The sequence below is a fragment of the Bubalus bubalis genome, chromosome 7 (assembly GCF_019923935.1).
Source record: "Bubalus bubalis isolate 160015118507 breed Murrah chromosome 7, NDDB_SH_1, whole genome shotgun sequence".
Classification (NCBI taxonomy): domain Eukaryota; kingdom Metazoa; phylum Chordata; class Mammalia; order Artiodactyla; family Bovidae; genus Bubalus; species Bubalus bubalis.
Window position 1 is genome coordinate 91301114 of NC_059163.1, and position 13187 is coordinate 91314300.

At 38.8% G+C, this 13187-nt stretch overlaps 1 protein-coding gene across 1 annotated transcript in view; it reads left to right on the plus strand.

Moving 5' to 3' along the window:
- Positions 1-13187, plus strand: part of COL25A1 (collagen type XXV alpha 1 chain) — a 485880-nt gene that overhangs the window by 35388 nt on the left and 437305 nt on the right. The gene's annotated exons all lie outside the window — the stretch shown is intronic.

The following is a 13187-nucleotide window of genomic DNA, read 5'->3' on the forward strand; positions in this document are numbered from 1 at the left end:
GTAGTGCACTATAAAATTTGGCATTTTCTCTCCCAGCTTTCTTTAACAGCCAACATTATTTTATTTGCCTTCCTTAAATTTACATTTTAGCTTCTGCTTTTCTATGTTGTTAGGAATTTTGCATTTAAGTGTTTTTGAGTAAAAATAATAAATGGAAGAGAAAATGGCACTATATTCTAAATTAATGCAAACAAGAAAGTTGATTATTTTTCATAGAGGCAGCAGGGGTGTAGCCAGTGAGTGGAACTTAGGCTTTGGAACCAGATAGAACTGGCTCTGATGCTCAGACTTACCAACTGTTTGACCTTGGGCACATGAGTGAAATCCATCCAGCCTCAGTTTTCTCATTCATAAAATAGAAATGCTAACATCCATTAAGAATCAGGAACAAAGTATAGTAGGCATCTAGCATCATGCTGTCACACAGGAAGGTGTTAAACAAATGGAATAGAATAATTTTGGTGGCTAAGTTGTAGATGCCTCTGGTCTTTAAATTCTAGTTTTTATGAAAGAATTAATTCCATAAAATTTTCAGTGCCTAACACTTAGCCTGACACATGGCAGAGTCTTGGTAAATATTTACCAAGTAAATGAACTAGTGTAATTTTGTGCAAGAAGGGCCTGCTCACGTAAACCATTGGTGCTGTGTAGTATAAATAGTAAACAGGGAAAACTGAGAAAAAGGTCGAGTGGAGTGTGTGTGTGTGTGTGTGTGTGCTCAGTCATGTTCAACTCTTTGGATACTCCATGGACTGTAGCCTGTGGAATTTTCCAGGCAGAATACTGGAGCTAGTTGCTATTTCCTACGCCAGGGGATCTTTCCAACCCAGGGACTGAACCCATGTCTCCTGCATTGGCACATGGATTCTTTACCACTGCACCAACTGGGAGGAGTTGGAGAAGTAGCTCTAAATGCCTGAGCTGTCATGAAGCAGGGCTGGACTGCATCCTCTGGGGGAAGGTTCCAGGAGAGGGTCCTCCCCTTTAATTCTCTACAGATTTATGTGGATGGTAAAGAGGCAACATGGTGAGTCACCATGAAGGAGGGAACCAAGAGGAGGCGGTCTCCTTAACAAGGGGTGCCCTCAGATCTCAGAGACTGGGTACCTTCTGTTAAACCAACTCACGCTCTGAGGCCAGCCTTGTGCTGAGGCCTGGATGTATGGATTTGCCCTCCTGAGCAGTGGAAGTAGTCCCATTTAGCAAATACCTTTTCTGGTTCATACATATTAGGTTATCATGACTGACTTTTAATCTTTTTCTGTTTCATAAAGATAAACAGTATTAAATTTGTGCATGTCTTTGGCTCCACTTATTTCATTCCAGAATAGTTTATTTTTGAAGGAGTTACCCAGGTTCATTGTACAAGAATATAAAGATAAAAGAAGTATTTTTTTCCTAAAAATCTGCTCTTTTTTCCAGAAGACATCACAGTAGCTTGTTTCTTGCATCATCTTTCCAGAGGTGGTTTATGCATGCAAGTATACCTTTGTGGCTCAGATGGTAAAGAATCTGCCTGCAGTGCAGGAGACCCAGGTTCGATCCCTGGCTCAGGAAGATCCCCTGGAGAAGGGAATGGCTACCTACTCCAGCATACTTGCCTGGAGAATTCCATGGACAGAGGAGCCTTCTAGGCTACATCCATGGGGTCGTAAAGAGTCAGATACGACTGAGCGACTATCACTGTCAGCTTTTTGTTTCATGCAGGTTCCATATGCTTTATTAGGACAATAGTCACCACTTATGACCTCACAACAGCAGGAGTTTGCAACATAAAGTGTACACAAACCTTGTGATTAAATGTGCATAAGTACCTACCCTAATTGTAACAGTTTCTTGAAAAGAAAAAACAATGGGAAAAAAAAGTTCAAATAGCTGCAGATAGACATCCTTTGGTCACTCCAGTCTCTTCATGCATATGCTATTACCTGTGGTGAAAATAATTGAGCTTTGTTCAAACAGTGTTGTCTTTGTAATACACTGCAGATATTCACACCTTTTAAAAAATGTTTAAAGGTGAGTTTCCGTCAGTGTGATGATTTACTTATAGTCCAAATTTTATGGTAACTTTAATTCAGCATTTTAAAGTTTTAGATTTCTTTCTCCCAGATAATCTCTCTTACAATTTTTCCATACTAACACAAAATAATCTTGATGAATGGGTGTCATAAATAAGATAAGACAATATGAGCTAAATCCAAACCTCAGATAATCTAAGTCTAATTTGATTAAAGGTCTTTTGGGTAGTTTTGTACTATTCATAAAGGTTATTCATAAAGGACATATACAAAGCTGTACTGACTAAATTAAAAAAAAATATGAAGTGTGAAATTTTTTTGTTTGACTATTATACTGAAAACTGACAATGGAATTTTGTTTGACTTGATCAGGGACATTGAATATTTTTAAAAAGTTGGCTTATTTCCTAGTTTCTTTGAGTTTTTTTTTTTTTCATTTTTAGATCCTTATAAATACAATTGAATAGTAAAGAACATTTAATGTTTTGAATGTGAAAAGAACTTTTGTGTGTTTGGAAAACTTTTATTCAAATAATGGGTAAATATGGGATTTAAGCAGATGTATTAAGCCCTCTTATTTTGTCAGTCATAGGAATGAGAGCTTGGGCTTGTATTTGCTACCAGTAGGGCTAGATAAATGGAGGTTTCTGATAGTGTATTTGGAAAGGTGACTAAAAGGACAGTTTTTACAAACCCATCAAAAACTCTGTAGATGTTTCTCACTGATTTTAAGAGCTGTAGCTCAGCATTTGAGTTCATTAGCTTTTCCATCATGTGATTTAGGATGATCTCAGATTCAAGTGATGTAGTTTAATCTAATTAAGACATAATGCAGAGTAAGCTTGAAACACAGTAGTGAAGGTTCTCAAAGAACCTCCAAAAGGCTGGCACAATGAAAGTCCTGGGTTCAGTTTATAACCAAAATGACTACTTGTTTTTCACTTGAACAAACATGCAATTCAACTGTACAGAAAAAGATTTGTGTCTATATTTTTATGTCACTTTTCCTGTGGCTGAGAATAATCTTTACCCTGTCTTCTGCAGTGAATACTCATTTATTGGTCTTTTTTTTCCCCTCAGAGAATACCTCTTTGGGGGAGCGGGGCACACCGCTGGGCCCATGGCAATGAAAGCACCAAGTTCTAACCACTGGACTGCAAGGGAATTCCCCAAAATATCTAACTAAAAGTTGGTATTTACTAGTAAATGGGTGTAAACATTATGGACTGAGGAGGTCGTGCTGACTGGTCAGGAGGCACCCATTTAGTTTTGAAGGTTCGCCCTAGATTATTAATACATTCTTTCCTGGCTTCTTTCTCTTGACAAACCTAGTGCCAACAACAAAAGCAATCTATAAAGTATATTTTGAGGTGAATGGGGACTTTTTAGGATATTGGATGTTATGCTTAAAGCATAAGCTCGGTTATTAGCATTCTTTCTTTGATATATCCCATTTTTATGCATGTTTCTGAAGGTCATTTATCTTTGCCTCTTTATTTCTAGAGAATAAGAGTAGCTTCCTTAGCTGCTCTTCCATAGCCTTCCAGAAAATAATAAAAGTATTAGCTGATATGCTTTATACCAAGTATCAAGCATTAAGTATTTTTCACATAATATCTCAGTTAATCCTTATAATAACCTATTAACCCAATTTTATAGATGGGATAAATGAGCCCCCCAGGAGGCTAAATAACTTTCACATATCAGGTGCTTTTTAAAATAGAGGTTCAGTTCAGTTCAGTCACTCAGTCTTATCCAACTCTGCAACCCCATGGACTGCAGCATGCCAGGCTTCCCTTTCCAACTCCCTGAGCTTAGTTCTTAGTTATTATGGAGTCCAAGCTTATACTTCTTAACTATTATACCTATTAGGAACTTCCCCAGTGGCTCAGCAGTAAAGAATCCACCTGCAGTGCAGGAGCCACAGGAGACATGGGTACAATCCCTGTATCGGGAAGATCGCCTGAAGGAGGGCATGGCAAACCACTCCAGTATTCTTGCCTGGAGAATCCCATGGACAGAGAAGCCTGGTGGGCTACAGTCCGTAGGGTTGCAAAGAGTCAGACATGACTGAAGCAACTCAACAGGCAAGCATGTATACCTATTACTATAAGAGACTATTAAAAAAAAGAAAACTTTAGCAAAGTAAATATTTGGAGGTACTGTTAGTAGCAGGAAGGATGCATAGGGAATAAAAGAGCACCTGGGAGAAGAGGACTGTTGAAAAGAATTATGTTAATATGTTGTTGTTTAGTTGCTCAGTTGTGTCCAGCTCTTTGTGACCCCATGAACCGCAGCATGCCAGGCCTCTCTGTCCCTCACCATCTCCTGGAATTTGCTCAAACTCCTGTCCAATGAGTTGGTGATGCCATCCAACCATCTCATCCTCTGTCATCCCCTTCTCCTCCTGCCTTCAGTCTTTCCCAGCATCAGGGTCTTTTCCAATGAGCCAGCTCTTCACATCAGGCGGTCAAAGTATTGGAGTTTCAGCTTCAACATCAGTCCTTCCAATGAATATTCAGGAATTTCCTTTAGGATGGACTGGTTGGATCTCCTTGCAGTCCAAGGGACTCTCAAGAGTCTTCTCCAGCATGAGTCTCCGTCTTATGTTAATATGAAAGGACTGCAGAAAAAGGGCTGTATTCACTGAAATGGCTCCTGTATAGTTTCTGTGCTTTGAAAACAAGTATACCAGTAAAATTCGATACATCATGTACTGCTTTAATTTTTTTAGGTTGATTTTCTGAGTACTTACCTTCTTAATGTTGCCTGTTTTTAATAGCCATTTAGTATGTAGATTATCAGAAAAAGCAGATCAGTTTTTCTGAAAGTGAAATTTTAAAAAGTCTGGTGGTATATAGCATGGGGCCACAACAATGGCTGTTTTGGAGAATAATCCTGACATTCATTTGTATTCTGCTGTTATATCTTTAATTCCTTGTGTAATTCAAATGATTTATAGTATATACTGTTATTACACAAAAAAGTGCATGTTAAAATAGGTATCTATTGCCTTAATTATGTCATCTTAGTGAAAACATATTAAAATATCAGTTAATTGATAAAAAATACCAAAGAGAAAGCATAGTTTATTTAAAGAAAGTGGTGCTGTTTAAACTGCTCCTTTGACTTTCAGCTAGTGTTTTTTGCAGATGTGATCTTTAGTCCAAAGTTTTAGCCCATGCTGAATATTTTGCAATGTCTCAGTTCTCAAATTTTAATAGATAGGTTAATAGATTTGAATAAGAGAGTTGAACCAACATAGCTCATGATTTGCCCTGAAAACCTGAGGATTTTCTAATTAAATACTGGATGATCAGTCAGTGCTGCTCAGCTTACTAAATCATGAATTTTTCCATCTTAGTGACATGGTTAAAATTGGAAATGTCAAAAATGCCTGAACAAGAGTGTGATTCATGGACTTGAGCCTGGACTTGTTTTCAATTTTCTTTATTAAAAAAAGACATTATAAGTAGATTAACTAGAAATTATAGTGTACCTATTAACCTGTCTTTTAGCAAGACTGTGTTTCTAAGTTAGAAAACATTTACTTCCTTCAACAAAAGTGGTGTTAGTGTCTTCAAAATATAATACAATTAATTAATTTCTCAACATCAGCGGCAAAAACCATGCATTGTTGGATTTCATTTGAAATCTCCTTAGAGGGACTTGATCAGCCTGATCTCTGGTTGGGCAGCTCAAAACTCAAAGCAGATTGAACTGAATTTATTATTCCCTAATAAATAATAAATAATAAAAATCAACTTTGCTCCTCCCTTTGCACCTTTCTCAGTGAATGGTGCTCATTGTCCAAACCAACCTCTTGAGAACTATTCTTGACTTTGTAATTTTTCATTCACCGGGTCATGTCTGTCCTCCTAGATGTCTCAGATCTGTCTGTTCTTCTCTGCTGCTTCTGCTGCAACTCTCGCCCTGCCCACCCATATCTTTCCTTGGGTGATGGTAACAGCCTGATTTCCCCTACTTCGTTATTGCTTTCTTCCAGTCTGTTTTCCACACTGTAGCCAGAGTGGTCTTTCCGAAGTGGAGTCTGGTGACTCTGGAAACAACTCCAAATATCTGAACAGGGCGGACCTCTACTGGAGCTGCATCCGCCTTCCACCCTCATCTCGAGCCCTTCCGGCTGTTCTTGAGCCATATAGCACTCTTTTCTGCTCTCCCATGCGTGTGCTTCTTTGCAACCTCTGGACCTCCACCCATGACGTCACAGGAGACTCTTCGTCCTCCTCAGCCTCCAGTTCCTGCTTAAACCTTCTTCTCTTCCTGGAGCTTAAGTTCTCCTGCTTATGTTCTTTTGTCTGGATTCCATAGAATGCAGTCCTTAAAAATTTTTTCTGCACTTGTAATCCTTTTTTATAATATGTTAAGATGGTTTGACTCTAAAGTACATGTAGGAAGGAACTTTTTTCCCCCAGTGTTGTGTGCCCAAAGTTCAAGAGTTTCTCATAGCCCATGGAGAACACTTAGCAGATATTTATTTAATGTATGAATGATTCAGGTATGCCTTTTTTGGGGGGACGGGTGGTAGAGTGTAGTAGCTCTTGGGCTTCCCTGATAGCTCAGCTGGTAAAGAATCCACCTGCAATGCAGGAGACCTGGGTTTGATTCCTGGGTCAGGAAGATCCCCCGAAGAAAGGATAAGCTACACTCCAGTATTCTTGGACTTCCCTGGTGGCCTAGACAGTAAAGGCTCCGCCTGCAAGGTGGGAGACCTGAGTTTGATCTCTGGGTTGGGAAGATCCCCTGGAGGAGGGCATGGCAACCCACTCCAGTATTCTTGCCTGGAGAATCCCCATGGACAGAGGAGCTTGGTCCATGGGCTCACAAAGAATCGACAGGACTGAGCGACTAAGCATAGCACAGCACGTAGTGGCTTTTTCATTACTATGCAAAGTACATTCTCAAGGTAGCACGAAAGAAGAACATTTAGAAAATGTAAGTGGGAGAACACACATGGCTCAGTGACAGAAAATGAGGCAGGAATATAGTATAAAATTCCAGAGGCAGAGAGGACTTTGTTTTAAACAATGTTCAGATTATTAATCTATCCATCAACCTTATAACAATTTCTGTTGAAACAGAGTCTGTAGCTGGATTGTAGGAACCAAAAACCTCAAATTAGACATGTCTTTCTAATATCTAAACTAATTTCTTTTGCTGTAATATAAACTCATTTCTGATCTTAGGTGAAATTAAGAACTTTATACACCTACTTATGTTACTACCATGTTTTTCTGTTTTCCTCCAATATATGAGGTTTCTTTTTTCCTCTTTCTTTCATATTGTATCTTATTTTCTAATCTTTTAATTATTCTTATTGCTAGTACTTTTTAAAATTTATTTTTTTTTAAATTGAAGGACAATTGCTTTACAGAATTGTGTTGGTTTCTGCCAAACATCAACATGAATCAGCCATAGGTGTACGTATGTCCCCTCACTCCTGAACCTCCCTCCCACTTACTGCCAGTATTTGAACCTGAGTATGCCATCCTTTCGGAGAAGGCAATGGCAACTCAGTCCAGTACTCTTGCCTGGAAAATCCCATGGATGAAGGAGCCAGGAAGGCTGCAGTCCATGGGGTCGCACAGAGTTGGACACGACTGAAGCGACTTAGCAGCAGCAGCAGCATGCCATCCTTTATGTCATAAACCAGAGTCATCAAAAACTGGTTAGTAATGAATACAGTGAAAGGATTACTACTTTTAAGGCTGATTATTGTGTTCTTTTGAAATATGTCTCTAGCAAATCTCTGCCTGATATATTGTAAAGGATTTCATAATTTGTGACTAAAAAAAGTATTGCCCTTAATCTGAAAGATTTCGATGGACAAATTGCCCCAAAATCATTCCTTCTAATAAAATGCTACTGTGCATAAAGAACTTAAAAATAAATATATTTTTCTCAGCATTTTTTCCAGATTGAGCTTAATTATGACCCTTTTGACAAATAAACGCTGAAGGCAGGAATATGCACTTTGCAAATTGGATGATACTTTTAAAAAAAGAAACTTTTGCTAATGAACTAAGAATGGCTCTGTCTGGCCCACTGTGGTTTAGATATATAGAATGATGCTGTATTATATGCTATAATTTTTTTAATCAGTTATGGCTAGGATGGGGGAGTTTTAAAGCTTGCATTACACTATGCTTTTAAGAGTAGAGTAGGTAAATGTATGGGAAAATGGGAGAATTGCTCTGAAAATGTACAGGCCAGAAATCCAGATCAGGCTGACCTTCACCTTACAGGAATCAAAAGTTCCTTGTTATGAGAGAACAAAAGGGAAATAATATAGGCCAAGGACATTTAAAATTACTGTATTTTAAAATATAAAATAAAATTACTGTACATTGAAATAAAATATTATTACTACATCAATGATTTGCTATAAGAGTACCTTGATAGATGCTTCAGAGATGCTCAAGTGGGCAAAGTCACCTGTTAGAGGAGAACACTGTTAATTTCTTTATACGTAAAAGCTGATTTCCATTCAAGGAGTATTTACTTAGCATTTGTAATATGTCTAGCACTAAACTGTATACTGTGAGGAGCAATATTTAAAAAATTTGTTTTCTTGTGATGAGAACTTTTAAGATCTATTCTCTTAGCAACTTTCAAATATATAGTATAGTACTGTTAACTCTTCTCAGGTAGCTCAATGGTAAAGAATCTACCTGCAATGCAGGAGACGCAGGTTCAATCCCTGGGTCAAAAAGATCCTCTGGAGGAGGAAATGGCAACCCACTCCAGTATTCTTGCCTGGGGAATCCCATGGACAGAGGAGCCTGGTGGAGTACAGTCCATGGAGTTGCAAAGAGTTGGATATGACTGAGCTCGTATGCATGCCCAATGGTTAAATCACATATGATCCTCAGATCCTGTATACTTAAATGAACACTGCTTATTTTCCCCTTTCCCACCTCCTGCATGAAGCACTTCTGACAGATCCTAGCTGTGTGATTTCTTCCTCAGACTTTGCTGTGGTGTTAACATATTGACCTCTGATGTAGCCTCGAATAATTTATCTTCTTGCATTGTTTATTTCATGTCATTGTATCTCAGTTATGAACTAAATTAAACAGTCTTGGGAGGAACCCCATGTCTTGAACAATGGTATCAGATCAGATCAGATCAGTGGCTCAGTCGTGTCCGACTCTTTGTGACCCCATGAATTGCAGCACGCCAGGCCTCCCTGTCCATCACCAACTCCCGGAGTTCACTCAGACTCACGTCCGTCGAGTCAGTGATGCCATCCAGCCATCTCATCCTGTGTCGTCCCCTTCTCCTCCTGCCCCCAATTCCTCCCAGCATCAGAGTCTTTTCCAATGAGTCAACTCTTTGCATGAGGTGGCCAAAGTACTGAAGTTTCAGCTTTAGCATTATTCATTCCAAAGAAATCCCAGGGCTGATCTCCTTCAGAATGGACTGGTTGGATCTCCTTGCAGTCCAAGGGACTCTCAAGAGTCTTCTCCAACACCACAGTTCAAAAGCCTCAATAGTAATGTATAATAAACATGAAATGATGTTGGCTTTGAGGAGTGTTCTTTTTTACTTTAAGAAATTAAACATAACGTTGAAATACTATACTTTGGAATAAGGCTGCTAAACATTTTTATGGTTTTTATTACCTCCTAGTCTTCATAGGAAATCTCCCTTGGTTGCTTTATTTTTAAAATGATAATAATTATAACAATAGTTTGTATCATTATTTATGGATTTACAGATTACATTTATGTTGTGGTGTTGTATAATATTTGACTGTAAAGGTAGTAAAAGCAATAATTTAAAATGATAATAATGATTGTTAATGTTTATTGAGCACTTATTGATCAGTACAGCCACTGTTTCAAGTGTTTTATATGCATTAAATTCATTTTATTCTCAAAGTAATTATGAGGCTGTTGCTGCTGCTGCTGCTGCTAAGTTGCTTCAGTTGTGTCCGACTCTGTGCGACCCCATAGACGGCAGCCCACCAGGCTCCCCCGTCCCTGGGATTCTCCAGGCAAGAACACTGGAGTGGGTTGCCATTTAATTATGAGGCAAGTATTATTTATTCCTATTTCATTGATGATAAACTAGGCACAGATAGACTTGCACTAAGTCCAATGGCTAGTATAATGGTCACAGAGCTCATAAGGTTGACTAGGGTTATATTGGGGAATAGGTTATATATTTATTTATTTTTTTCAACTCTTAAAATTTTAATTTTTTTTCCAGTTTTATTGAGATGTAATTGACATATGAGTTTAAGATGTATAGTGTAATGGGAGCAGTTAAATTTAAAATGCCTATGGGTAATGGAAAAGACTATCAGGATGAATGTTGTGTGGTTAGTAGAAAACCATTTTGATTTCTATACCAAAGAATAATATGGTCAGACAGTGTTTTAGGGAGATTAAGCTCAAAAGTGTAAATGACACAGACTGGAAGGCAGGAGACCAAGCTGCTGCAGTTTTCAGCTGTGAAACTGTAAGGGCCTGAGACTGGAAGGGAGCAGGAAGAATGGGAAGGAAGTGCCAGAAAGGAGGATTCAACTGGGCTTTGTTACTGCTTGGTAAGGGAGACCGAGGTGTCAGTGATGACTTGCAGCTGTTTGACTTTGGCTAATGGTGATCTCATTAGGAGGTGGTCTGTCCTCGCCTTTAACCACCTTCCGAATACTTAACATTTCAACTAACCTTCTTTTGAAGTTCTTTTTCCTTCTTTCTGCTGGTGACGATTGTTAAATCTTGGTTTTCGTCTTACCTAATTCCTCCTTCAGAGTTTTTTCCTGTAGTGCAAAGTCTTCAAAGCCTCAATCTGAAACATTTCTTTTACTTTCACATGCCCACTTCATGATAGAGTGTATATGCTGTCCAGTTAACTTTTAATCCAGGGGCAATGTGGCCTCATGGAAGGAGGAAGTGCTGGGCCTGAGTCCCAACGACACATTAGTAGCTGTGGAATAACAATGCCTTTGATCTTAATTCGCTCATTTATAAATGGGAAGGATACCTGCCTTATGCAGTTATTATGAGTACTAAATGAACCCAGGGAAAAAGCTCCAAACACACTAGTTCCTTACCAAATTTTATTTGTTCCTTAAAAGAATTTTTTTTTTTTAGATTTTTTGGCTCTGGGCATGTGGGATCTTAGTTCCCCAACCAGGAATGGAACCCGCACTCCCTGCATTGGAAGCACAGAGTCTTAACCACTGGACCACAAGGGATGTCCTCTTCTATTTGCTCCTTTTGTTCCTCTTACTCCTCTTCAAATATTTTCCTTCAGTTCAAGTTTCCCTGATGGAGGCTCTCCCTACCTTTGGAGGAATAGTTGTGATTTTCTTTTGCTTGCCAGATGTTAAGCTCTACATTATCATCATTCATGGATTAATAGCACAGTGATTGTCTTTCTGTTTTAAACATGGAATGAGTTAATACTCTAAAAAAAAAATAAGATATGAACTACAAAGAGGTGGAATCATAAACTGGTTTTATGTGAAATTACATTTCAGACTAGGGGTGAAAATTTATCTTCAGATCGGCTTAAGTGCAGTATGAAAACAAGCTGTGGGAACATGATATGTGAAATATAGAAATTTCCACAGCTCTGACGTATCTAGAAATTTTATTTATACAGATGTTATGAATGATACAATGATTGATCTTTTATATAGCAGTTAGCATGGGGATTTCATTTGATTGAAAATGCTGTTGTGAAGAGTATGGATCTCAGTAAGATGCTGATGCACATAGATTAATAGGAAGCACTATCTTTGCAGATGGGTGAGACAATAATATTTGCTACTGGTCAACCAGTCAGTGAGTTCAACTTACATGAGTGCTTAGTCACTTCAGTCTTTAGTTGTTTCCATCTCTTTGCGACCCTATGGACTGTATCCCACCAGGCTTCTCTGTCCATGGGATTCTACAGGCAAGAATACTGGAGTGGGTTTCCATGCCATCTTCCAGGGGATTTTTCAACTCAGGGATCGAACCTGCATCTTCTGCATAGCAGGTGAATTCTTTGCTGTTGAGCCACCGGGGAAGCCCTGAGATCAAATTAGGTAAGTTCTTATTAAGGATTTGAAGATGACCCACAAGCGACTCTTTTCTGAATCAGTTAACTTTTTGAACTCCAATTGTCCATCTAGTCAAAGCTATGGTTTTTCTAGTAGTCATGTATGGATGTGAGAGTTGGACCATAAAGAAAGCTGAGTGCCAAAGAATTGATGCTTTTGAACTGTGATGTTGCAGAAGACTGTTGAGAGTCCCTTGAACTGCAAGGAGATCCAACCAGTCCATCCTAAAAGAAATCAGTCCTGAATATTCATTGGAAGGACTGATGCTGAAGCTGAAAGTCCAATACTTTGGCCACCTGATGTGAAGAACTGACTGATTGGAAAAGACCTTGATGCTGGGAAACATTGAAGGCCAGGGGAGAAGGAGACAATAGAGGATGAGATGGTTGGATGGCATCACTGATTCAATGGACATGAGCTTGAGTAAACTCCAGGAGCTGGTAATGGACAGGGAGGCCTGGCGTGCTGCAGTCCATGGGCTCGCAAAGAGTCAGACACGACTGAGTGACTGAACTGATCTCAAGAGTAAAATATTAAAAATAATCTCAGAACATAGAGTGTAGAGGTTTTAGGTATGATCTAGTATACACCCATTGTTTTAGAGAGGCAGAAACTGAGGTTTAGAGATTGGAACTTGGCTAGGATGCCCAATAACGACAGTGGTAAGTCAGAGGTCAAACTTAAGTCTCTTAATTCCCAGTATTCTTGCCACTCTACCACAAAAGCCCCATAAGCATGAACAGTATTTCAACCAAACACTGGTATAGAAATGAGGCTTCTGAGAAATTGAAAAAAATTGGGGGAGTATTTATAGACTTCTGAGATCACAAAAATTCAGCTATCCTCAAATATTCACATGAAATGGATGCTTCAGGAATATCTGTCACTCTGGTACCTTGTGCTCTGACATCCACTGGAGGACCTGAACTCCAGTTTGAGAGGATGCCTCAAAAGCCACTTATGGTCAGGATAGTTGCAGTTGTACACATTCACCCAAGGTGAATTTGATTTGAAAAAATTAATTTATTAATAACTGTTACACATTTTCTGAATGAGAAAAGAACTCTTACAGTTTAGCTGTTGATCAAATT